This window comes from Marmota monax, unplaced genomic scaffold (assembly GCF_021218885.2).
Source record: "Marmota monax isolate L192 unplaced genomic scaffold, Marmota_monax_Labrador192_F-V1.1 WCK01_AAM20220418_F8-fsc00002, whole genome shotgun sequence".
NCBI classification, from domain to species: Eukaryota; Metazoa; Chordata; class Mammalia; order Rodentia; family Sciuridae; genus Marmota; species Marmota monax.
Window position 1 is genome coordinate 27454532 of NW_026693571.1, and position 27240 is coordinate 27481771.

Sequence of the window (27240 nt, forward strand, 5' to 3'; positions counted from 1 at the left end):
ATAATAAAAATGTCCATGTGCTTCTTAAACTCAGGACTAATCTCTGTTTGATGCCTGATTTAGAAATATCTCTTCTGCCTTAATAGCCCACCACCATAAAGAATGCTTCTGCCCTGGGAAGGCAGTATATACCTCGTGCACACTGGCTTCATGCCACCCTACCTGTAACAGGGATAGAGAGGCTGAATATAAACACATTCTATGTAAGTATCAGTAGCAAGTTTGGTTACAGCTTCAAGAGATCCAGCAAACAGGCATTGTCCCCAATAAACAGTCACTTATCACTACTTTTAAAAGGCCATTCACTATGCTACAGGCTTTGAAGAGAATGTGAAAAGGATCCAGATAATCCCATCTATGAGATGTTATTTAAAACATGTTTAAATCCCTAGTGCTGAGATACAGAATGGAAGGCTATGATAAGTACAGTCTCTAGATTGCGCATCAAAAGACTAAGCTACTGCTTAACCTCCATTGACCTCAGTGTCCTCCTCCAGAAATAAAGCAGTTGAACTCCCTGTTCTGTGACTTTTCTGCTAAATTAACCACTCACTGTATGGCTCTCTATTAGTGGACACTTAGGAGTTGAATGCAGTTTAATTTACAGATGCATTAATATTCCTGTATGTAAAAATAGATTGCTTTAGAACATAGCAATGGTAGTTTTAAAAGCAAGATATTAGCAAAGATAACCTCTGAAAGTAATCTAAGAAGTTATAAAATGAAAAGAAAAAAAACACTAGGCCAAAGAACCCCAATATGATATTGGTACATCACTCCTCAGCCTGTTTTTCACTCATTGATCAAAAATAATTCCATGAATTCATTTTCACCCAGGAATTCAACATTTATTTCTTCAAACCCATAACTCATGATCCACAAGGAAATAGAAAAGCAACATTTAGTTGTAACCTCTTCAACTTTTACTTTAATGTGAAGAAAAGTAGTTAGAAAATGAATAAATTGACAATACCTGTCTTAGTTTTGTAAAGACACTATAACAGATTACATCTCCTAACACATGGTTCAACTTGTGATTTTTTTACTTTATGTTGGTGCAAAACCCACTTTTACTCAGTAGAAACCATACTTTATGTATACACTTATTGTACATTAATGGTGAGTCCCTGTACAAAGGTGTTTTATTTCACTTTTTGTACAGTATTCAACAAATTACATGAGATAGTCAACACTTTATTATAAAATAGCTTTTGTGTTAGATAATTTTGCCCAAAAATAGACTAATAAAAATGTTCTGAACTCATTTAAGTTAGTATAGGATAAGTTATGATGTTTGATAAGGTAGATGTTTTAGATGCATTTTTGACTTACCATATTTTCAACTTACAATTGCTTATCAGGACATAATTCCAACATAAGTCGAAGAACATCTATGCCAAGAGCTGGGTTGAAGAACATCTATGCCAAGAGCAGAGTTATGCAGCTAGAAATCATAGTCATTCTGAAGGGGAATTTTTTCTTGCCTTTTTCTGGCTTCTGATGTTTACCAGGAATCCTGTGTTCCTTGGCTTGTAGAAGAATCACTTCAGTCATGTGACCATCTTCCCCCAGGGCATTTTCATATATGCCCTCTGTGCTTATCTATGTCCAAATTTTCATTTTTAATTATGATGCAGCTCATATTGAATTAGGGTCAATTTCATTTCAACCTGGTTAAATCTGCAAAGACCCTATTTCCAAATGAAGCAACATTCTGAGGTATACGAGGGGTTAGAACTTCAACATAACTTTTTTGGTGGATAAACAGTTCACTTCATAACCATACCCTATCTCCCACCAAAAGTATTCAGTGATACACCAGATATAAAGTTTTGTCAAGGATTAGGAAGCAAAAGAAACATCAAATAGGCTTTTATCACTTATATAGGCAAGATATGATTCACAGGAACCATCAGGTATTTTAAAGATATTAAGGTGAATTTGTGCCTACCTAGTTGAGTCAATCCCTTGGCAAAGAAAGTAATATAGGAAAAAGCCACAAGAGAAAGAAATCAGATTACGTATAGGGGGAAGCCAAATAGGAATCTCTGCAGATTTTTCAACCCATACACTGAAAGCTAAAAGATCCTGGAACAACATATACCAAGCTCTGAAAGAAAATGGATCCCAACCAAGAATATATCCAGCAAAATTAAGCTTAAGATTTGATGAAAAAAATAAAAACCTTCCAGGATAAACAAACATTAAAAGAATTTACAACTACAAAGCCTGTACTGCAGAACATCCTCGACAAAATATTCCTTGAGGAGGAAATGCAAATCACAAAGGGATGTATTACACTAAAGGAAAAACCAATCAAAAGACAAATCAAGTCAAGTTAAATATTAAAAATAAACAAAAATGGCTGGAAATAAAAAATCATGTCTCAATAATAACCCTGAATATTAATGACTTAAACTCACCAATCAAAAAACATAAAGACTTGCGGATTGGATTTAAAAAGACCCATACTACATGGACACAGCTACATCAATGTTTATAGCAGCACAATTCACAATAGCTAAACTGTGGAACCAACTTAGATGCCCTTCAGTAGATGAATAGATAAAGAAACTGTGGTATATATACACTATGGAATATCACTCAGCATTGAAAGAAAAAGGGTTGTGGCTCAGTAGGTGAGCAAGTGTGAGACACAGGGTTTGATTCTCAGAGTGCATATAAATAAAATAATAAAGGTCCATTGACAATTAAAATATAATTGTCAAATATATATATATATATATATATATATATATATATATATATATATATATATATATATGAGAAAAGATAGCCTCTTCAACAAAAGGTGCTGGGAAAACTGGAAATCCATATGCAGCAAAATGAAATTAAGCCCCTATCTCTCACCATGCACAAAACCCAACTTAGAATGAATCAAGAACCTAGGAATTAAACCACAGGCCCTGCGCCTAATAGAAGAAAAAGTAGGCCCAAATCTTCATCTTGTCAGATTAGGCCCCAACTTCCTTAGTAAGACTCATATAGTGTAAGAATTAAAATCAAGAATCAATAAATGGGATGGATTCAAACTAAAAAGCTTCTTCCTCAGCAAAAGAAACAGTTAGTGAGTTGAATAGAAAGCCTACATAATGGGAGCAAATTTTTACCACACGCACAACAGATAGAGCACTAATCTCTAAGACATATAAAAAACTTAAAAATCTTAACACCAGAAAAACAAATAACCCAATCAACAAATGGACCAAGGAACTGAACACTTTTCAGAAGATGATATACAATCAATCAACAAATACATGAAAAAATGTTCAACATCTCTGGCAAGTAGAGAAATGTAAATCAAAACTACTCACTCCAGTCAGAATGGCAGCTATTAAGAATACAAACAACAATAAGTGTTGGCGAAGGGATGTGGGGAGAAAGACACACTCATATATTGCAAATTGGTGCAACCATTATGGAAAGAAGCAGGATGGAGTTTCCTTGGAAAACTTGGAATGGAATCACCATTTGACCTAGCTACCCCACTCCTCGGTTTATACTCAAAGGACTTAAAATCAGCATACTACATGGACACAGCTACATCAATGTTTATAGCAGCACAATTCACAATAGCTAAACTGTGGAACCAACTTAGATGCCTTTCAGTAGATGAATAGATAAAGAAACTGTGGTATATATACACTATGGAATATCACTCAGCATTAAAAGAAAAAAAAAACATGGAATTTGCAGGTAATGGATGGAGTTGGAGAATATTATGCTAAGCGAAGTAAGCCAATCCCAAAAATACAAATGCCAAATGTTTTCTCTGATATGTGGATGCTGATCCATAATTGGGATGGGAGAGGCATGGGAGGAATGAAGGAACTTTAGATAGCACAAAGCTGAGGGAGGGGAAGAGAGGGGGCATGGAGGTAGGGATGATGGTGGAATGAGATGGACATCATTACTTAAAATACATGTATGAAGACACGAATGATGTGACTCTACTTTGTGTGTAACCAGAGACATGAAAAATTGTGTTCTACATGTGTACTATGAATTGAAATACATTCTGCTATCATGTATAACATATTAGAATAACTTAATTAATTTTTTTAAAGTAATATAGGAATAAATATTTATATTCATGATAGCTTGGATTTTTCTAGTTTTCCAAACACTGTTCCAGATGTTTGGCCTTATTAATTAACCCCTTCCATCACTCTACATTGTATTATTATTATTCCCATTTTACATTTGGAGAACCTGAGGCATAGAAGAGATTAAGTAATTTGATCAAAGCCATACAACAATTAAGTATCAAAACTAAGATTTGAACTCAAGTAATCTGACCCTTAAATCTTCCTTCTAAATGGCCTTAAAAATTAGGTATCAAAATTATTAAATTTTGAATTGCAAACATTACGCTGTTCATATTTAACTTGCTTATAATTGCCAGTTGATGGTGCATGCCTGTAATCCCAGTGACTCAGGAGGCTGACAGGAGTACTGAGTTCAAAACTAGCCTAAGCAAAAGTGAGGCACTAAGCAACTCAGTGAGACCCTGTCTCTAAATAAATACAAAATAGATATGGGGATGTAGCTCAGTGGTCAAGTGCCCCTGAGTTCAATCCCCAGTACTAAAAAAAAAAAAAAGGAAGAAAGAAAGAAAGAAAGAAAGAAAGAAAGAAAGAAAGAAAGAAAGAAAGAAAGAAAAGCAAAGAAAGAAAGAAAGAAAAGCAAAGAAAGAAATTTCCAGTTGAACTATGATTTTGGGGGTAGGGGTTTGAAGGTATGCTGGGGATTGAACTCAGGGCCTTGCATGTGCTAGGCAAGCACTCTATCACTGAGCTACCTCCCCAGCTGTGGTTATTACTATAAATATACATATATAATAAATACATGTATTACTTTATATAAAAAGGGGGTAGGGAGGTATAAAGCCTTGGCACTGATGTCTGTCATGTCAGAGTCCATTTTTAGTTAATATGCTTAAAGGTTATACCCCTGATTAAACTGAGTCCCAGATGCACTGATGACAGGATATTTCTATCATTGCAGTTTATGGCTAGTTTCTTGGTTCTGTTTTGTACACAGTACATTGCTAAACTGCTGTGCTTTAAGACCCGTTTAGATTAAATTTAATTTCACTAACACTTTAATTGTGTTGTTTATTCTATAGTAAGTGGTATAATACTTTTCACTGTTATGCTATTGTTTTCACCAGTGCTTTATAAGCAATTATCATTCATATTAAAGATATAACACTCATAAGTGAAAGGCACCTTAATTTTGCCTGTGTAGGGACAGAGAGATACACTCTACTTCCTTTGTCTTCTTTTCTTTTTTTATGTTGGAAAAAAAGGATATATTTAGAATTACACAGCTGGACTGTGTTTAGATGATCCCAATTTTGTTGGCAACATCCAAAGCATCATAATCAGGAGCCAGTCCAATGTGTATATGCCTTCTCCATCAGGCCTGATCAGGCCACATCTATGTTGGCCACATCAATGTCATAGAGCTTTTTTTAAATAATATTTAATAATATAATACTTTATTTATTTATTTATTTATTTATTTATTTATGTGGTGCTGAAGATGGAACCCAGGGCCTCACTCATGCTAGAGGAACACTCTACCACTGAGCCACAACCCCAGCCCTCATAGAGCTTTTTTACAGCTTGTTTGATCTGGTGTTTGTTGGCCTTGATATCCACAATGAACACAGTGTGTTGTAGTCTTCTGTCTTCTCCATGGCCAACTCAGCGGTCACAGGAAACTGGATGATGGCATAACCGTCAAGCTTGTTTCTCCCGAGAGCTCTCTTTTGAAGATATTTGGGTTGCCTCCAGAGCCACAATGTCTTGGGCCACCAGAAAGTAGGTAAGGTAGGATTGTGTTCTTTTTATGGCTGTGGAGCCTTTCACCACTGCCTTCTTACCCTTTAAAGCTTTGGCTTTGGCTTCAGCTTTGGGAAGGGCAGGAGCTTCCTTCCTAGCATGGGGCACCATCTTCCCCCCTGAGTTCTTAGGTGGCCTCTTTGGAAGAAAACATGTGAGTTTTATTAATTTTATATGCACATCTGCCTAAGAATGGAATCAGAAGAAATGACTAAAGCATGATAAAAGAAGAAAACTATGGCATTTCTACTTTTTAGAAAAAAAAACTATAGTTTTTTTGTCATGAAGGAATAGCCGAGCAAATGGATCTCTGGACTGAGATAGTAAATTCTAGGAAGTCATTAAGCCATACATGGTGATGGGAGCAGGTGTAGAAGCTGGTGAAAGATAAGGGTTACTTGTAACAGCTTGTTTATTCTGGCTTATTGCAGCCCCCATTGCCAGTCTCTGGTAATCAAAGCTACTTTCTAGTATTGGTATGCAAAGGACATTCCTCCCACAAGAGTCTTTATGATTTGCTGCTTGTAGGAAAATATGCATCAGAGAGTCCTTTCTGAAGTCAATTCTGAAGTGATTTCAGCTTAATCAGTAAACCAATTTGGCATGTTTGAGATGGCAAAGCCTCAGCTCCTTCACAGGTGACAGCAATGCTATAAGCAAAGGGGGAAAGCTTTCAATGACTGTTCTCTATGGAGGCACTAGGACATTACTGGCAGATATTGTCTCTAGGAACTAGAATGAGTTGGAGTCAACAAAATGGTTGTAGTCTTTCTCTAGCAATGCATACAACAAGAGATATTTGTAGAGAAAGTATATTTTAAGCCCCAAAGTGCTTTCTGAATTATATTCTAATACAAATACTTAATTTTATATTCTGGAGATTTCTTTCTGTAGCTCATTGCATTTTTCTTATAACTTTATTTTATTTATATAGTTTTATAAAATAATGCTTAGGATCAAACTCAGTGCCTCAAACGTGCTAGGCAAGCTCTCTACCCAGCCCAGCTCATCACATTATATTACTACCATGTTGACTTTTTAAAACATACAGGTGTCAACAAAGGATATTAAAATTAAGCTGTTATAACTTCAATAATACCCCGTTCAGCCAGGTAGTGATTTCCTAAAAAGTAGCTTCATTACCTGATTACCACCATCTAACCAAGCTGGTGATGTAAGCTGGGTTCACAAGAGCTAGCTGTACCAATAACTTAAAACAGTGAAGAAAGCATGCAAGCTCACAGAAATATCTTTTCAAAATTCTGAAGGGGCCCATTGGAAAAAGAGAGAGAGCCACCTGAATTCTTTTTTTTTTAATATTTATTTTTTAGTTGTAGTTGTACACAACACCTTTATTTCACTTGTTTATTTTTGTATGTAGTGCTGAGGATCAAACGCAGGATCTTGCATGCACAGAGGCAAGCGCTCTACCGCTGAGCCACAACCCCAGCCCCTGAATTCTTTATTCTCATATAGAGGGACACACAAAGGGAGGTTCAATGGAATGTTCTTTCCAAATAAGGTGGCGAGTCAGGTTTCAGAGGGTTGAGTTTAGTTTCCTGTTGTCTTGTGGGCCGTCACATCTTGGCAGTCACACCCATCTCAGGTGCTACGTGGGATCAAAAGGCAGAGAGAGCAAAAAGGACAGAGTGCACAGCCCAGACTGCACAGCAGTCAGTCCAGTCCACTCATGCACTCAAAATGCTCACAGCTCACACACACAGCCCATGGCTGGCCAGTGACACTTGATCCCAGACAAGTACAATATCATTTGATATCAGGAACAATCTCCCTGTTTCATTAATGTTGTAAGTACTAGGTAGTCATATGAATCTGGGCTTACTTATTAGGCAAACCACTACAGTAGATAATAATATTGTTCAAAAGTGAGCGTTTTGATCATCAGACAGTCTTTTGCCAACTAGAAAAACTTATAAAAATAAGATATCATGGCTGGTCTTGATATCATTTGAGGTTTGAGATCTTTTGTTTTTCTATAATTGATAGCAGATATGATATGAAAATAGGAACTGAGATATAAGTAGTATTGGATGGGGTGAGGTAAGAAGGGAGGTTATTGTTTTGTTTTTATAAGTGAGAAAATTAATTAATGATGACATTACCACCATTGGCAGTGGAGTATTTTCAGATGAGTAGTTTTGGAATAGATTGCCAGCGCGCAAAAAAAGTTTTCATTAATGTGGGTAAGCTCAGGGCATTGTAAGTTAAAATAAAACATCTAGTAGATCATTTAGAGAAAGTAGTTCTAATAAGTACCTCTCCAGGTTTCCATCTAGAAAACAACAATATTAGATAAGTGTGTGATTTGAGTTCAGACTATGTGATTAGTACAGCTATTAAAACCATAAGAATATGAATAAAACTAAATCCTAATACACATTTTATATAAATGTTTAAAAAAATCATTTTCCTCCCAACTAATATGATCAAGTTTAAATATAAGCCTAGCAGTTATTGTTATTATACATGTGTATTGACCTTACATCTCCTTTGTATCTCTATTTTTTTTGGAAACTATATAAAGATTGAAGGAACTTGAAACTGGTGCCTGTTTTTCTGCTGCATGATTACTCAACTGTAGATCAAACTTGAGATAAACACACAGATTTCATTTTCAACTAAAATGACATTATTTTCATCCATACTTAGGATAATTATAAGCCTGTTAACATATGTAATGAATTGAAAACTGCAACAAAATGTTCACTGCCTTTCTGTGAATATTAAGATACTCTTCCTTCACAGAAATCCCAACTTTCCCTTAGGGCACAACAGTAATCTCTCCCTAACTGCAAGACCAGACTGTAACTCTCAAAGTTTTGCTCGTCTCTCAAAGTCACTTTTCAGGCTGAGCAGATTGGAAAAAAAGTCTGTTTCATCCTTGTGTTAAAAGAGAAAATGCTCTGTTTTTGTTCTGTGGTTCTTCCAGATGGTTTTGTATAAAACTTAAATCTTGCAATAACTTTTCTCTATCTCAAGCCCTATCAGAATAGGAAATTTTCAAGATTTCCTATTGCAATATAGTTTTTCCAAAGACTCAGAGATTCTTATAAATTGAAAAGTCCTTGTCACTTGAAGTTATGCTACTTTCTACAGGGTCTTATAGATATTTGTTCAACTATTTCATGTAATGAAAAATACCTTTTAAGTAGCTAAATGCAACATCTTCAAAATGTGTAGTAAAATCTGTCCTACTCCTGTCCTGAAAATACCTTTTGACTAAACACCCTGTTATAAACCCATTCTCTGCAAAACCACAGATTTCTAAATGTAGTAGGCAATTTATATAATCTTTGCCCAAAGGATAAAATAATTTTTAATATATTCTAGCCATTTTGTAGCATTATTTGGATATTTTATCTATAAGAGTTCCTGGTATTAGTACCTCTTTGTGAAGAAATCAGTATTTGGAGGCAACTTCAAATCCAAGAAGTGAAGAACATTATTTCATGGCAAATTATAATCTAAGTTCTCCTACCCAATGATCAATAGGAGATTGCAGCAACCAGAGAAGGACTCCTTACACGCAGAGGACCCTAGGTAAGGTTAACATCAGATTTCCCACCATAAACAACGCATGTTAAGAAGAGAGTAGAGAAAAATCTTTAAAGAAGTGAGAGAAAAACTGCTCACTTAAAATACTGTAATCATCAAAACATATTTCAAAAATGGAGGCAAAATACTTCCTCAGACATACCAAAGCCAAAAGACTTTGTCAGCAATATGTCTGTGTTATAAGAGACCATAAAGGAAGTTCTTCTAGAAAGAAAATTATACCAGAAGGAAATATGGACTTGTGTAGAGAACTAAAGAATACTAAAAAATTGTAACTGCATGGTTACACAAACAAGAATATGTTTCTTGAGAAAAGACTGAAAATAAAACCACTGTCTTTCCAACTAAGGATATGACTGATATTATCAGTTGTAAGTAATAATTAATTGAAATGACATAAATTTTTATAAACAGGTTAAAGTTTTATAAGATTTGTGAAAAACACATATCAAATAAAAATAATTTATTTTCTTAAAAAAATAAACAAAGCAACCACTATGGAAAGCAGTACGGAGATTCCTTAGAAAACTTGGAATGGAACTGTCATTTAACCCAGCTATCCCACTCCTCGGTCTATACACAAAGGACTTAAAAATAGCATACTACAGGGACACAGCCACATCAGTGTTCATAGCAGCTCAATTCACAATAGCTAAACTGTGGAACCAACTAGATGCCCTTCAACAGATGAATGGACGAAGAAACTGTGGTATATATACACAATGGAATATTACTCAACAGTAACAGAAAATAAAATTATGGAATTTGCAGGTAAATGGATGGAGTTGCAGAATATCATGCTAAGCCAAGTAAGCCAATCCCCCCAAAAAAACAAAGGCCAAATGTTCTCTGTAATAAGTGGATGCTGACCCATAATGGGAGGCAGGGGAGACGGCGTGGGGCATGAGGAGAATGGAGGAATTTTGACTGGACAAAGGGGATCGAGGGAAAGGGTAGGGGAATGGGGGTAGGAAAGATGTTGGAATGAGATGAACATCATTACCCTAGGTACATGTATGACTGCACATGTGATGCAACTTTATATCCAGGACAACGAGAGAAATGAAAAGTTGTGTTCCATTTGTGTACAATGAATCAAAATGCATTCTGCTATTGTGCAGAACTAATTAGAACAAAGTTAAAATTTTTCTTTTAAAAATAAACAAAGCAAGCAAACAAACAAAAAAACCCTCCCATGTATAATTTTGTCCCTTATGATAAGTGTATTCTTAATCCATCTACACCTAAAAAAATAAATAAATATCTTTTTAAAAAAAGAATTAAAAAGACTACTAGAGGCTGAAGAATGTTTCCATTTATTTTAATCAATTTGTTTTGCTACAAAAACTTAATCTAAGTAGTAGATACTTTGTATTTCAATCAAGAGCTCAAAAATTTAAGGCTATTAATTTTTTTTTTTTTTTTTTTTTGGCTGGGAGGACCAGGGATTGAACCCAAGGGAATTTAATCACTGAGCCACAACCCCAATCCTTTTTATATTTTATTTAGAGACAGGGTCTCACTAAGTTGTTTAGGGCCTCACTAAAGTGCTGAGACTGGCTTTGAACTTGCGATCCTCCTGCCTCAGCCTCCCCAGCTGCTAGGATTACTGGTGTGCACCACTGCACCTGGCTAGGAAGTTAATTTTTAGCAATCTATTTTGGACCTGGGGTTTTTATACATCTCATTCTGGGCCACTAAATGACACTGCAAAGTTAAGCAAGACTAGTGAACCTGTCAAAATGGATTGAATGTCTCTTGTGCAGAACACAATTAAACAGCACTTCTCTGACTCAAGAGAGATAAAATATTTTTGCAAGGGATCTGGTCTCAAAAGCATGCATCAAATCCACTTTCACACAGGGGTTTGCCTAATATTAACAACAAACCACTTTTCTTATTAAGAGGAAAAAATATTATGTTGGAAAATTCTCATTCTTGGGTTTCAGCAAAACAAAGTAAAATATAAAATATATTGTACTGGATTTCTTTCTTATAACTTTATCATTAATATTTAATAAATATTTACTTTCTATAGAAGAAAACTGTACTTACTTACAGAGTAAAAACAAGTAATTTTATACAAAAGTTAAAGAACTGATACCCTCAGACCTTACAATGAAAATGTAAAAACCGTGCATCAGTTAACACTTTATTAGAAGTTACAGTTTTGTATCACAATCTTATACAAAAGTGTATTTTTTATTATGTTCAGGAATAAACACTAAAATTTATCAACTATGAATATGATCATAATTTATTAATAAATATCCTTGCAAATGAGAACATTTCTTGTAAAATAGGCCTTTTCTGGTCATGTGAGTTATTTAATAGTAATTTATGAAAAGAATAAAAATGATAAGATAAATTATAACTGGATTGCTATCTACTCTCACCTTTATACAAACATTTTTCTATAAAGGTCTATTCAAATTAGAATAAACTGATACATAATACAAGATGTACAAAATAAGAGAATAATAATATTTTCATGTTAAAAATTAATTTCAAATTTGTTAATTTACTATGATTAAAATTTAATATTTTTGTTAAAGACATATTGAAATATTTGCAGATATTTGCAGGTTTTCGATAATATAATAAAATGGGATAATATGACAGGTGTGGCTTCCAATGGACTGATATCACGTTATTATGTTACCTGGAGAAGATATTGCTGAAATGTTAAATCATTGCTAAATAAGAAAGCAAAATTAGAACGTTATAAGTCAAATAAGTAGTAATGAAAGTGATTTCCACCATTACATTTACAAATTAGAAAAATAAATTCAGAACTCCCTTAAAGTCATAGAGTTAGTTGGTGTTAACACAGGTCCACAATATCCATCTCTTATATTCTGGGCAGAATTGTTTCTCTTAAAGAACTCTTTGTGCTCATTGGTGTGGGAGGGCCAGGTGCTCATGACATTTTGAGCATTCTGTTTTTTTCATTCTTCAGGACTCTTTGTCTTCTGGGAAGATGTGATTGAGAAATATCACGTATTTTAGAAGTTCATATATCAGGAATAAATGAAGAATAAGACTCCCAATGTATCATGACATTCTTCCTTCCTTCATTGCTTGATTCCCGGAGTGTCCTGTTTTTTCTCGAAAGAAGGTGAAGTGCTTCCTTCTGGTCTTTCTATTCCCAGTACTAACATGTGTTCAAAAATGAAAAAATAACTGAAAAACTATCACAAGAACATGAAAGAGATCTTTCTTATCCTCTTTGTTTTTATGTCCCTTATGGATATTTATACCCATGGTTAATTTGTTGAGGAATGCATACAAATATCCTAAAATATCCATTACATGCAATTTTACTTAATGGTTCTAAGAGACAACCAGAAGAGAAGAAAATTCACAGGTACTGTAAATATCCAGTCTTATCTTTAGCCCTCAGTGAATAAGCTTGTTCAAATAATATTCTTTTATAGTTACATAAAGGAATTATAAAGTCATTATTAGCCCAGTTTGACTACATAAAACATGAGCAATTACTGCTGTCTCTCTCTCTCTCTCTCTCTCTCTCTCTCTCTCTCTCTCTCTCTCTCTCTGTGTGTGTGTGTGTGTGTGTATGTGTGTGTGTTTAACCAGGCACATAACTATTTTTATGTGCTAGGCACAGTTCTAAGCACTGTACATGTATTAATTCACTTAAACTTCAGGCCAGACCCTTGAGGCAGGTCTTATCATTGTCCTCAATTTATAGATAAGAAAACAGAGATGGAGATTGAGATCACACAGCAAACATAGCAGAATTCCAACCCAAGCAATCAGAACTCACAGACCATTTCTTTTCCACCACACTATTCTGCTTCTTTACAAAACAAGAATTCTGTTAGGACAGGACATTGCAAAATTTAGGATTCTGGTCAAGCAGGAGAAAATTGAAAGTGGACACTTGCCAATCAGATGATTGGCTCCATCAGAAGGCTTAGACATCTTTTCATAGTTTTATTTCAATCTGATTTCCCAGGCCCAAGTTTTATAACCTCAAATATTTAAGGGAAAAAAAATAGATTAACTATAAGAAATATGTGTTTGACTCCTGATTTGTGTTGATGTAAGATGGTTTAACATATGTGAACTTTTAACAATTAAACTTGAATAATAAAAGTATAACAGGGTTCCAAAGGCCAAATGTTTTCTCTGATAAGTGGATGCTGATGGATAATGGAGGTGGGGAGGAGCATGGGAGGAATGGAGGAATTCTGAGTAGGGCAAAGGAGAGGGAGGGGAAGGGAGGGGGCAGGGGAGTAGGAAAGATGGTGGAATGAGATGGATGGCGTTACCCTAGGTACATGTATGAAGATATGAATGGTCTGACTCTACTTTGTGTACACCAGATAAATGAAAAATTGTCCTCTATATATGTACTATGAATCAAAATGCATTCTGATGTCATATATAAAAATTAAAACAAGCAAATTAATTAATTTAAAAAATATACATCCTCTATCAACTAGTGATTCAAGTAATCTCCACTGGGGATAAAGGATGGTAATCGAGAAAATTGTCAGCATAATTTTAGTGCCTGGAAACTAAGTAATCATCCTTGCTCCACTGGAAATAATCACTAAATAAATAAACGTATGTATGTATATGCATATATATAATCTGTTATATTGGCTATAATATATAATTATATATACCCTTAACTATAATCCATCAAAACAATAATGTTTTTCTTATTTTTACTTTAAATGATATAATAAGCATTAATTTTATATTCCCAACTCCTAAAACAGAGTCTGGAGCACAGGAGATACTGAATATTTCCTGAATGAGTATAAGGATAATGGCAAAGAGAGAAATTTGTGTCTTAATCAAATACATAACAAGTAAACATATTTCTATACTTTTTATCATATTTGTCACCTCTAAAACTGGTTTTATTAAACATTCAATCCTGATTGATGGCATTAGATTTTGAAAATACATAAATCCATAATACTGACGAACAGTGAAAGATTTTGTGCTCTACTATTTTATATTAAGTAGCATTTACCTCAGTCAATATTATTCTCTCTATATTTTTACATTAAAAAAATACTATTTCCAGGTCAATGTAAACTAATATGTCCAAGTGACAAAACCCTAGGTGCTCATTGATTTTCATTGACTATGTTAGCTAATGCCAAATACACATTAAAAATTGTCCTTGCTTTAAAAACGTTAAGGATAGGCTTGGGTATAATACTAACTAAGAATAGGAGAATTGGGTGTGAAAGTGGAAGACCTCAAAATGAGAGAAAATTCCAGTGTGTGTGTGTGTGTGTGTGTGTGTGTGAGCACGTGTGTATATTTACTGTGGATTGAACCCAGGGCCTCATACATGCTAGGGAAGCGCTTCACTGCAGAGCTATATCCCCAGCTTTTTTTATTTTTTATTTTGAGAGAGAGTCTCACTAAGATGCTGATATAGGCCTTGAACTTCTTCTGCCTCAGCCTTGCAAATACTTGGGATTACAGGCATGCACCACCATGCCCAGTACTTCAATAGATTTTCTATAGCCAGATTTGACCAATTCTTGGCCCAAATCATCCATTATTTTTCACTTACCATCTATTCATTCTCCTGAAATATGAGTTAATTGTAGCTCAAACTTTATTTGAAAATCATCCCTCTCTTTTTATCAGCCATGCTACTTAGGAGAGATAAACTCCTGACCTAAACTTGAGAATTATGGGCCATGATTGGATTAAACTAAGCAGTCTGACCCATCCAGATTGCCATCAATCCATCTTAGGTGCACACATAAGTATTCAGACCAATAAGGTTTACATAGACATTTGCGGGAGGTATATTTGACGGCGTGAGGTCATGAGCCTTGAAAGTCCACAATACAGAACCTTGTGCCATGGGAGGTTTACAGGATGACTTACAGGGAACACTGACCCCCAAAGATAGAAGCTAGGAACTCATTTAGAGTCCTCAATCAAGCCACATCTGAAGCCAGGCTAAATTCTGGGCTGTTCAGTATAGGGCTCAACAAATGACCTCATTCCTTTTAGGCCACTATGGGTTGGATAATAACACTTGCATTATTAAAAAAAAATCATTGTGCAAATAACACCCTAGGTCAGACCACTTTTCAGGCAAAAGCATGATGTAGAGAAAATGCAGCGATTATCCTAAAGGAAGATAGTAGAATAATTGCTAGAGTTGAGAAATAACTGCTTCTAGTTATATACTTATGCTTGTTTTTTTTTAATTTGAAAAATACTTTGACTTGCTGTTTTGAAAAGAGCTAAAATGAACACACTTGTTTAAGTTTAAAATATGTACTGTGCTTCTTCAAAATTACCTGACTTTGAAAAGCATTCAAAGTAATTGGATAAAATAAATATTTAATCCTTTGCATTTCAAACTCATGAATTATATTTTACAGATTTATGAACTCCAGTAGTAGGAGAGCTCATCCTAGGCTCAGCTCTCAAGAGGTCTAAACTATGTTTAAAAGGAAAAAAAAAGTAAAGTAATTCAGGATGACAAGTGAGTGTCCTACTTTATATTTTCTATTTTTGAGAGGTAGTGATGTGACCCTTGCAGAATGGAACATGTCAGTTTTGATTAGGTTCAAATCCTGTTCTTCTAGTTTACCAAGAAAGTAGAGAGCATATTAGGGTAGGGTTAAAACTTCTTAAATGAAATTCTTTAATTTATAGTGGAAAAACATTATATCCTAATATGATGCTAATTTTCAAGGTGATGGATTTAGGATGTGTGTCCTGTGTTCCTTATTTCTCTTCACCATTTTATTATTCCATTGCTATGAAGCCCAGCACAGGGACGGGGGTTGCTCCATTTATTCAATGGTGGTCCCTCTCGCCTCTTCTCTTTCAACTCTCCTCTTGCTCTAATTCCTGTTCTCTTTTCCCCTTTCCCAGCATCTTCCCACTCTCCCTCCCTGTGCTCCATCTCTCTGCTTCCTTTAGTCAAATCCAGGATTAGTGAGAAAGGATGATGGAAGAAAAGATTCTTTCTCCTCCCTCCTCCCCATCACTGTGTCTTGTCACTGCTGAAAGTTACTAGAAATAGTCTGCACTTAGTATAGTCTGCACTTCTTAATTTTTCCTTCCCCCTTACTGGTTATTTACTATCCTTATTTATCGTTACTTTCATTTTATTTATTTATTTATTTGGTGCTGGGGATCGAACCCTGGGCTTTGTGCATGCTAATCAGGCACTCTACCACGGAACTACACTCCTACCCACCAACTTAATATTTTTAAGTTGTAGAATATTATGTACATACAGGAAAACACTGCCATGAACTCTTCAACTGGCTGAGCTTTGGATTCTGCCCCCTTCCCTCTGATGACCCTGCCCTGACAAATGTCACAGTGAGTTCATTATAATTACTATACGGATTATGTTATTCTTTTAAAATTCGAGTTAGTTCCTTTTCAGATCTACTTGATCTTTTTGGTTTTAAAGTCTTCTATTCCTTGCTCACATTCTAAATAAACTAAGCTAAACTTAAACTAGACTTTGCAGCTGGGTACACTAGCACATGCCGGTATTCCTAGCAACATGGGAGACTGAAGTAGGAGGATCAGCCTCAGTAATTTATTGAGGCCCTAAGCAACTTAGTGAGACCATCTCAAAATAAAATATGAAAATGGCTTGGGATATGGCTCAGTGGTTAAGTGCCCCTAGGTCCAATCCCCAGTAACCCTACCCCCAAAAAAGAAATAGTGAGACCCTGTTTCAGAACAAAATATGAAAAGGGTTGGAGATAGAGCTGAGTGGTAAAGCAGCCACCCAGTACACTAAAAAAAAAAAAAAAGACCTAAACTCTGCTGTTTTTACATTTTATATCTAATAATTTCAGTACCCAGTCTGAGGCAGTCTGGTTCTGCTTTCTTTAGCTTCTGCTGACTCACTCTCACGGCACAGCACATTGTATGCTAGCTCTTTGGTTTAAGCTCTTGTTCTTTGGGATTTTACCCATAGAAATTCTTTGAGGCTGGTGTAGAAGTGGCACTCCCTCAGAGAGGATTTGTGCTCACCCCTGCAGATGTCCTGCAAGCACTTCAACTTTGAATTAAATGCTCAGCTTGGGGACCACACAACAAGTATAGTCACATTGCAAACCCATGTGAGGTGAGGCTCCCATTACAAATTTCCAAGAAAGGATGTTTTTATTTCTCCCAACAAAACACAACATCAAGATAAGAAAGTCTTCTTGAGGCCCCTCCTAGGCTACAAGTTTATTTCTAATTCCCTTTCACTGAAGGTATATCTTTTGTGGTCCCAACTTCATAGGGAATTGCCTTTTGGACTCCCCAGAGTTTCTCTGTCGCCCTCACAGTCATCAAAACTAAATCTGAAAATTATAAGGATGGAAGAGTTACCCTTCAGTCCAAAGCCAGTTTGGATAATCACTTATCTCCTTGGATTCTCATTTTATTTTTGGTTGTTTTATTTTTAAAAAAATAAACTATTATTGAAAAATACAGAGAAGTGTAAATATCCCAAATATACGTGAAAATTGGATGAATTTTTCACAAACTGGACACATATATGTAATCAGCACTAGATCAAGAGAAGGAATATTCCCAGTCCCCATAAGCCACCTTCAGTCTCCTTTGCAGACACTGACTTCATCAACAGTGCTTGTATTCTAACTTCAAACAACAGAGATACATGTTATCTGTTTCGGTGTTTTAAAAAATGGCAGGCATGCTCACTTTTAATTTTTTAATCTGTGCATATTCTGTTTTGTTAGCTCAGTGATGCATTTAAAATGATAGAGTTTTCTTATATTTTACCTAGCATTTTTAGTGATCATTGAATGAATCTAATTTTCCTTACTGGTAGGTCTCTGACTTTTTCATTGTTTAATTCAATCAACTCTTTTTAGTCCACTTCTTGCTGTGTGTCACTTTTTTTTTTTTTTTTTTTAGAAAGGCACTTTTCCCTGGCTTCTGTGATGCCACACTTCCAGATTTTCTTTCCTTTCTCTCTCTCTCTCTCTCTCTCTCTCTCTCTCTCTCTCTCATTAAACAATTATTCAGCATAATTATTTGAATAAATGATGATCTCCCACTTTTTTTATAAAATTCTTGAAAATAAAATTTTTATCTTAATCCTTTTTATAGTGCTCATTTCAGGGTTGACTGAACACATGCTCATGCCAGAACTGGATACCGAAATCACCAAGATATTTAAGGTCCCCATTGTCCTGGATTTTAAATTTGTTAGGGCACATTGTAGTTGTTTGAAAAATGTTAGCTAAACAAATGAATAATCCAATGAAGAGTGGCAGAAGGAAAGAAGAGGGGAACTGTCAGCCACGATAGAAAGTCAGGGTACATTTAGAGGAGTTAACAGTGAAAAGAGCCCCGAGGGAGAGTTATAATTAGCTGCCTGCAGAACGTTCTAGAATCAAATCTGGGTTCAGAGTGTCAGAGTCCAAGATGAGAATGAGTTGGCTTCACCAGAGTAGAAACACCAAGAAACAGGAGGCAGAGCAGCCCAGCTCTGAACGTTCCTGAGTCTCCAGCTGTTTGCACAGCTCGCTGGGTGTCCACACTTGTTTAAGAGCACTGACAGCTAAAGTAAGATGAGCACAAAGTTTCGTCATCCTTCTCCAAGCTTCTTCCTCCAAGGACAGAGACCTGCTGTCTCTGTCTGCATTTCAAACCCTCTTTTGTTCTTACTTCTTCAAACATTTATACTTTGTCTTTCTATGCACCTGTCTCTTCATTGTTTTTTCCCTGAGGTTCTCTGCGTTGCCTCTCTTCTCTGTTTTCCTATTTTTAAAATATATTTATATGTGTGTGTGTGTGTGTGTGTGTGTGTATATATATATATATATATATATATATATATATATATATATATATATATATATATAACTACCCCAGCCCTGTTTCCCTATTGATATTCCTCTCATATTTTCTCCTCCTATCAGTTCTGTGCTTTCATTCATTTAGTTAATTCCTTAATTGTTGGTGTTGATAAATTCAATTCTTGGCATTTTTATTTTTTACATTCTTATTCAGTGATGATGTCCAATTTTATTTTTTAACCAAAAAACTTTGTTCTTGAGTTTCAAATCTGTCTTCAAATCCAATCTTTCTCCTTTAGTCAGTCACCTCATCAGTAGCTTATGAGTCCTGAATGTATCAGTTGACTTCCAGTGTGCTGTGTGAGGTCAGAGAAGCTCACAGCACACGATCCTGATCCTTCTTAGCAGCAAGTACTAAGGTGTGTGTGTGTGTGTGTGTGTTTCTAAATAGCACTGGCAATTGACAAAAGCTAACATTTGCATCATCTGCACTCTTCTTCCCTGAAAGCCACCACATTGAGCTTGAAAAATAAACATCAGTGGCTTTAAAAATTGTTTTGCTTATGTCAAAATCTCAGAGAAATTTAAGTTTCTTTGTGTTTGTTTTGATACACAATGTTTTGCTTTTCAAAAGAAACATTAAGAGGAACACCATGGTTATTAAAGTTATTTTTTTTTTTGCTGTTTATAGTGTGCATTGAAAAACAAAATCTATTAAAATGAAAAAGTAAATTATAAGCTTTTTCTAAATGAGCTCTATTTTAAGTTCAGTACCCTAAATCTGGTATTTATTCACCATAAATGTGAAATTACAGAGAAAGAATAAAGAAATTAACCCTAGGCTCTAAAATTGCTAAAGGGAAATGGACTTTCCTAACTCATTAGTCTATCCACTAAACCAACATATAACTCTTAGGTTTCAGCAAATTGACTATTACTAAAAATGCTATAAAGATAAATTGGAAGCCTGTCAACTAAAATTTCATAGATACCTCTAGAAGTTTTGCAGTAATCTTTAGAAAAAGGATGAAGAAACAAGTCTCTGGTAAATAAGTAAATTAAATTTGGCTAAGTGGTCATATGGTTAGTTGAGTCTTGGCAAACTGACCTATGTTAAAAGATAAACAGGCATATTAAAATTTTAGAGTTATTTGAGCAAACAGCAGTTCACAAATCAAGCATCACCACACCACAGGCAATTTGGGCTCCACCAAGGGATTATGAGAAGAAAAAGTTTATAAATTACTCCCAGAAATAGAAGAAGAAACTGCTTGATTGGTTAAAATGGAAAGTTCCTAGTCAGAGGATAGCTGGTGGTTTCTGATTGCTTAAGGTACTCGGAGTTGGGTTTCAGTTTACTTATGTAGGAACCCAGAACACTGGAGCTATCTCAACCTAATGGCTCCTCAATTATTTTTTCAACTAGACTAGGCATACAGAAGAAGGCCATGCTATTTGTCTTTGCTAAACCACCTTGGATTGCAGAAATAAATGAGATTGGGTGACTTGACCAGAGAGAATTTACTGTGGCCAAGGTATGTGATGACAGCTCCGTGGCAGGGGCTGTAGTCCAGATGGGGTAAATGAAGTCAAGGTGAGAATTCCAGTGGGCTCACAGACCCACCAAGAGCCAAGGTGGGGCTGCATCAGCTAGCAGACAGCCAGGGGCCATGAGGCAGTAAGAGGCCAACCCACCATTAACAACAGATTAAATCTTTAAGGGCGAAAGTCAGCAGGCAAGATTGCGACCAACAAGACCAGATGACAGAGGAGAGTTCACAGATAGCAGCCACACCTGAGGATCTCACCTTCACTGCAGCATGGAGTGGTTGAGAAAGCTGCACACTCCTTGGCCATATGCCCACATGCTGCCTTGAGGACAAAAAGGGGAACCTGTGTACCATTTGAGACATCAAAAGTCTTTATCAGGGGCTGGGGATGTGGCTCAAGCGGTAGCGCGCTCGCCTGGCATGCGTGCAGCCTGGGTTTGATCCTCAGCACCACATACAAATAAAGATGTTGTGTCCGCCGAAAACTAAAAAATAAATATTAAAAAAAATTCTCTCTCTCTCTCTCTCTCTCTCTCTCAAAAAAAAAAAAAAAAAAAAAAAAAAGTCTTTATCAGAAAGAGGCTGAATGCCACCCAGAAGGTACTAAGTGTACTAAGAGTGTACTAAGACTTAAGAGAGGTTAGCTGAAACCCAGAAGGAGCAGCTCATCAGGAATTTCAAGGCTTAGACCAGCCAGATCTGATGCTGGTTCTTCATGCATGGGAATGGCCATTGCCCCTTCAAATCTGACTGCCCCCCCCCCACTGTTAATATAAGCTCATCTTCCAGCTGAGACCCCTGGCCTCTGGTCTCCTCCTTGTCCTAAGGGTGTTAAACTGGTTTCTGGGAGTGGGATACTGGCCCAGCATCATTCTTAGAGGCAACCAAGCCAAAGGAGGATGTACCCTTCACAGATTACACCCCAACATTGGCCCTCTGGGGTTCAAAACTCCTGCTAGATCTCACTAGTTCTTATCATGCATGGCCTTCTGCAACCAGGATCAGCTTGAGGAACAGAGATGGGGGGAAGGGATTGCTAGGCAGTGGTTCTTTCCCCTGTGGGGTTTGGTGGTGGGCAGAAGTAGCAAGCCCTCCATCCCTGTGAACTGTGGCAGTGACACAGCTGGGGGACATGGGAATGGGGGAGGGCTCCTGGGATGTGAAAGGTCTCACTTGCTTGCCAAGGTCTTGGTTTTTAACTTTGCTCTTTTGTAGGATTTTTGAAGAAAATAAATAAAATTCACCAAAAATAAAGAAAGAAAGAAAGAGAAAGAAAAAGAAGAAGAAAGAAAGAGGAAGAGGTTAGGTATTTACAACTGTCCCCAGTGACAAACCACAATGTTTGGTCTTAGAAAGGCAGATTAATCACAAAGTAAAAAAATTTATTTTCCTGGTTTCCCTTCCTTTCCCATGTTGAAGCATGGGTTAACAATTTGAGATCTTCCTGTGTGTATTGTTCACTTGCTCTACATAATGTATTTTTTACCTTCTAAATCTATCCAAGACAAAATAATGTTAAATCATTCCCTTATGTTGTGTTTTTAATCAATTTATCCTTGTAAGATTGATAATTCTCCTTTTATCCCCTTAAGTGTTGTTTTTTATAACAGCGTCATCATCATCATCATCATCATCATCATCATCATCATCATCATCGCTATGCCCTTAAGATAACCACTAATACAAAATAACCACTCTTGTAAAAATTGCTTTGTGCCTAAGATTCTACTTTGTTAGTATATTGCCATTCTTAACTTCCAGTTAAAATGTTCACTTTGTGTTTAAAATGTTCTGTGACCTTTTGTTTTAGACATGTCTCTTGTCAACAGTATGTGGATTCTTTTGTTTGATTTAATCCTAAAGAATTAGCTGTTTTTCACTCTCCCCATGTTCACTTAAAAGCATTATGGTGTTTTTGTTTTCCCAGTCCATTCTGGCACTTTGTTGATATAATCTTGGATTTCTATACTAAGACAATATTTCTAAAGTATGATCATGCCTTATTTTTAGAGCATTTCCTTTCAAAATGTTTTCTTATTTTACATTTTATAGTTCACATTTCTTTTTATATTTCATATCTTCATTTTGTAGCTAAAGAGTATTTATAATTATCTAGATATCTAAATTTAAGTGATTTCAAATCTAACTGCCAATTTTTTAAAGAAATTTAACATTCCTGTTTCTCCAATTTTGAATTAAATAGAGTTTTATTTATCTTAGAGGTGGTTTTTTTGTTTTTGTTTTTTTTTTTTTGAGTAGGTTGTATGGATGGTATGGTAAGTACTGAAGACTTCATAAGATACAATTTTCTTTTTGCATTTACACAAAATTAACAACCCATGTGAAAATAGAATCATTTGCTTTCAATTCTTCCCCCTTAAAATCTATTGGTCAATTTCTTATAGCTTTTCAGGCTTCAAAGAAACCTAAAGACAAACTGATTTTGAGTGGGAGGCAGTCAAGAAATGTTTTGACTGGATGAGTTTGAGCTGTCTCCATAGTTTTAAACACGTAATCATGCCTCACCAACCCTTCCTACTATTCAGTAATCAGTACTCAGTACTTCAGGTACCTGCCCCTATTCTCAGCTCAAGCATATGATAGAATTTAACTTTGATTATCATAGATTTAAAGTTGAGTCTTCATTTTTTGTCCTCTTGTCCCTTTCATTCTGTGACCTTTGCTTCTGCAGAATGGGAAAATGTCTCAAATTCATCATAAAAATTGCTGATTTAACATTTGGTGATGTCAGATTTGCTATTTGCATTCTCCAGTGGAGATCTAAATTCTGATACTGCATTTTTACTTTCTTGGGAAACCACTAGTTTTATTTATCTCACCATCTCTGTCTGTTGAATGTGCATCTCTGGTCCTGTTTCTGAGAGTCCGTATGTTTTTGCATCTTATTGAAGACAGTGCATATTTTTTAAGGGTTGATTCTGCTTCACCAAGAAAATCTCTGCCATTGGCATGGTCTGAATTTTCATAATAATTTTCATGAGATGAGACCCCTACCAACACAGAAGTATCCGAGTATGGAATTTATCAGTTGAAGTTTACACAGAGCATCTCCCTCCACCTCCCCATCTACCTGGATGCTCCCAGACTCCCTCTTTCTTCTCTAGACCTAAGTTAGATGTTCTTAAGTTTATTAGTGGTATGGCTGCACTGGAAAACAGTGGAATCTCTTACATCTTCACTTGTTGAATGTGAACTCATTATTAAAAATCTGAGGTAGGCTGCAAATGCAATGTTCAAAAACAGTTAATACCACCCTGTGAATACATTGCTCCTAGTGCTCTAAGAAGGTCATATCTGGGCTGAATTGTAGCTCAATGATAGAGTGCTTGCCTAGCATGTGTGAGGCACTGGGTTTGATTGTCAACACCAAATAAAAATAAATAAATAAAAAGTAATGGTATTGTGTTCCTTTACAACTAAAAAAACATTTAAAAATTTTTTTAAATAGAAGGCAATATCTTTGTATGGATTCCCTTTTGCTCCCTGTAATACAGAATATTGAGACATGTCACTCCTGGATTTTGGGATATGAAAATAGTGATAGGTGGAGCTTGCTACATAATTTGTGAGACTCAGTACAAAATGAAAATGTGGGATCCCTTCTTCAAAATGCTAGAAATGGAAGTAAATGTTAAAAGTACTAAAATAAGCATTAGCCTTTCTTCTGCAATCTCTTTCTGGATCTGTCATGCTGTTTGTTATTTGCTATTTAGTGTCACACACATTCGGGCACAGGTATATTTGCCAGGCAAGTATAGACTCCCACCAGGTGCTGGAGAGCACCCTGCCACCCTCTGCCACACCAATTCATCTTGTGCTGGCTAGACATGGGGAACACAATCTCCACTTCCCACATGTCTGGCTTCCAGACTCATAGAATGGGCAACTGACAAGGGATTGCAGCCTGTCCAGAGCTGCTTAGCCCCTAAATTGGGAGTAGGCAAGAGGCTCATTCTAGCCACAGGGTGCTGTCAGCACAGGACAGGATAGCTCCTTCTATATCTCACCCAGTATACCACTGGATAGCATGCCCAACTCTGAGACTTGTGCCCAAGCCCCTGCTGGGTGAAAACTGGCAGTGGTCACCAGGCAGGAGAGGAAAAAAGAGAAGCTGAGTAGAATCTGGTGCATCAAAGAAGAGGAGCTAGAAGTCAAAAAGTTGCCCAGAAGGCAACAAAGCAGGATCCAGAGAAACAAGAGCAGCAAGGCTGAGGTACATGCCCCGCCCCTCACCCCCAAAGACTTCACATGAAGGAAAAACTACTGAGATTCCAAGATGTTTCCCACAGAGCTTGAGACCTCAAGCATGGGGATCCTGGACAGCTGCACCTTGTACAGCTGCACTGGTCACACGAAATGGAGTTAGTCCACCTGGGGAAAGTGGACCTATATCATGCAGCCTCCCATAGATGAGACTCATATATGGGACCCACATCCCTTTTCTGACTTCTCCATCTGAGTAGGGCTGATCTGGGGGGGGGGGGTCTTCCTCCTTTCATGTTTGCATCCTTGAAGGGACAGCTGTTCTAAATTCATGGTCAAGTGTTACCGCTGTTTACCAGTGAGGAGTCCTTGCTTCCCCAAATGCTGAAATATAACACCAGAGAAGCTCGCCGAGGCAAGTGTAGAGTGGAAAGTAGAAGTTTTATTAAAGGACAGCAGAAAGGACTTCTCGGAGGAAGAAGGGGACCCAAAAGGCAGAATCCATGGAAGGGGGAGGTCTTCCCTTTTTTATAGCTAAGGTCTTCTTTCAGCTTTCCCACATTTATGTCTTGTTTCCCTTTATCTTGCAGTGATCCAATGCAGGTGGGAAGGCCCAAAAGGTGGGAGATAGGTGGGCTAGAGGAGTAATCTGGGCAGAAAGGGCCTGGGGCTGCTTTTGATTAGCATTTCCCTGTTTGCTGGGAGCTGCTTCCTTAACATTTCCTTAGGATGGGCTTCGGGCCTTGGGGACATTAACATTTCAATTTCCCCAAGTGCTGCTCTAGTTTCGGGGACTCCATTCTCTGTAATGGCCTCCGTTTTATTTATCTTACTTGATTTTAGACCCAATTTACCTAATTATACTAACTACCTATCTTTAAATCTGGCTTCAGAAGCACTCTCAACCCAGCCTCAGTTGCACTGGAATTAAGGGGAAATGTTTTTCATCCTCTTTGAAGTGGTTTACAGATCTACTTATCTTGAAGAGCCATTCAGAGCTTTTGTATTTTTCTGTGCTAACAAAGATATTTTACTAAGTTAAGCAAAAGCACACAGGGATGCTTTGCTTGATGGCATTTTCACTCACAATGCCACTTAGAATATAAGAGGCAAGGATGGAGCTAGAGTTGTGGCTTGGTGGTACAGCACTTGCCTACTATGCAGGAAGTCCTGGGTTTGATCAAGAGAGAGAGGAGAAAAAAGTGGGGGAGAAAAAGTTGATACCTAAATTACTGTACATGAGAGAAAAAGATAGAAGCAAAAAGTTTAAGGGAAGGTGTGACCTCTCCTTGGAAACCCAAACTCAAAAAATATGAAAAAAATGCAGAATAGTATCTTAAACACAAAAGCCAAAGCCAGATATTTGTGTGTTGGGGGGGGGGGAGGGAAGAGCAGGAAGTGGGCAGGGATACACCATAATCCCAGCTTCTCAAGAGGCTGAAAAATGTGGATCACAAGTTCAAGGTCAGCTTCAGCAACTTAGAGAGAACCTGTCTCAAAATAAAAAATTTAAAAAAGACTGGGAGTGTGGTTCAGTGGTAGAGCATCCCTGGGCTCAATCCCCAGTACCACAAAATAAAATAAAATAAAAGCCAATACAATTTTCATTACCAGTAATTCTTGTTCTATGGCTTCATTGCTTCAGGGAAAACACAAGCAAAGCTGAGAACAAAGAAGGCTTTTCTTAGCTTTGGCTTTCGAAATAGACTTGAGAAAATAGAAAAGAAAAAGAAAACACAGTAGAAACAATAATCTGGAAAGCAGTGCTCTCATTTGCAAAAGCCAAGCTAGTTGAGAAAGAAAAAAGTGGGAAAGAAAATAAGAAAAAAAAGATTTGGGCTCTATGAAGCTAAGAAACTGAAGTTTAAGGACTAAGGATTCAAGGATCTCAGCTTATATCACCCCAAAATATGCCACTGTGGCATTAAGGATTATTCTGAGCTAAAGTCAGCTGAGAATCCACAGAGGTAGGAAGAGTTCTCTCTCCTGTTCTTGTCAGCCTAAAAGCAGGCACAAATTTCCCTATCTCTTTATCCCATGCCAGGAAGAGCAGAGCAAATCATCCGTGGGGACAGAGTTGGCTTAGATGAGTCTGTATAAACAGCCCTTACGAAACCAACCCTCCTTTTCCATTAGATTCCCTACATATTGCCTAGTCACTTCTCCACAACAATCACACTTTTCTTTGTTTAAATAATTCATAAGCTCCTCAGTCTA